Source organism: Nomascus leucogenys, chromosome 12, assembly GCF_006542625.1.
Source record: "Nomascus leucogenys isolate Asia chromosome 12, Asia_NLE_v1, whole genome shotgun sequence".
NCBI lineage: Eukaryota > Metazoa > Chordata > Mammalia > Primates > Hylobatidae > Nomascus > Nomascus leucogenys.
Window position 1 is genome coordinate 7,494,206 of NC_044392.1, and position 1,329 is coordinate 7,495,534.

At 31.2% G+C, this 1,329-nt stretch overlaps 1 non-coding gene across 1 annotated transcript; it reads left to right on the forward strand.

Moving 5' to 3' along the window:
• Window positions 1-614: 614 nt before the first annotated feature.
• Window positions 615-721, forward strand: LOC115837696. The gene has a single exon (XR_004032756.1). It is a non-coding gene; the product is annotated as a U6 spliceosomal RNA (small nuclear RNA).
• The last annotated feature ends 608 nt before the right edge of the window (window positions 722-1,329 follow it).

Consider the following 1,329-nt stretch of genomic DNA (forward strand, 5'->3'; position numbering starts at 1 on the left):
GTATTTGAAATGTAAAAAAAATTAGAGAATATCATGGTAGATTGAATAAAGAAGAAGACAGGATCAGTGCACTGGAATATAGATCAACAGAAATTATCCAAGCAGAAGCATGGAAGGAGAAAAGGTTGAAAAACAATTAACAGATCCTCAACAACTTGTGGGACAGTATCAAATGGCTGAGAAAATGAGCAACTGGAGTTTCAGAAAAAGAGGAGCAAAAGAACTACAAAGCAGAAAAAATATTTGAAAAAACATTGGTCAAATATTTTCCAAATTTGATCAAAAAGAAGAAACCCATAGATCCAAAAAACAAAGCACACCACAAAGATAAATACAAAGAAAATAACATGTAACACATCAAAGTTAAACTCCCCCCAAAACCACAAATAAACAGAAAATATAAAAAGCACCCAGATAAAGCTGATTTCTCATTAGAAACAATTGAGGCCAAAAGACATAATTAAAATGTTAAAAGATAAAAAAGAAAAAGCTTGTCAACCTAAAATTCTGTATCAAGTAAAATACCTTACAAAAATGAAGATAAAATAGATATTTGCAGATAAATGAAAGGCAAGCTAATATGTTATCAGGTGACACAATTACAAAAAGTGGTAGTGCTTACTTTGGCAGCACATATACTAAAATTGAAATGATACAGGGAAGATTAGCATGGCCCCTGCACAAGAATGACATGCAAATTTGTGAAGTATTTTATATTTTAGGCCAGAAGAGAATGAGATGATATATTCAAAGTACAGGAAAAAAAAATTGGCAACCAAGAATACTGAACCTGGCAAAGCTGTCCTTCAGAAATGAAGGAGCGATAAGGACTTTTATAGACAAACAAAAGCTGAAGGAGTTTATCACCACTAGATCTACTTTATAATAAATGCTAATGGGAGTTCTTCAAACTGAAAGATAAAGTGCTAGCTAGCAAAATGAAAACATATGAAAGCATAAAACTAACTGATAAACATAAATACATAGTCAAATTCAGGATAGTCTAATACTGTAAGGGTGGTGTATAAATCACATATATCTATAGTATGAAGGTTAAAAGACAAAATATTTAAAAATAATAGTAGGTAAAATAACTTGTTAAGGGATACACAATATAAAATGGTATAAATTGTGACTAAAATACAATGTGGGTGGGAAAAAGCAAGTGTAGAGTTTTTAAAATGCAGTCTAAGTTAAGTTGTTATCAGCTTAAAATAGCCTGTCATAACTATAAATGGTTTTATGTAAGCTTCATGGTAGCCACAAAGCAAAAACCTACAATAGGTACACAAGAGATAAAGAGTAAGGAATCAAAGCATACCAGTACAG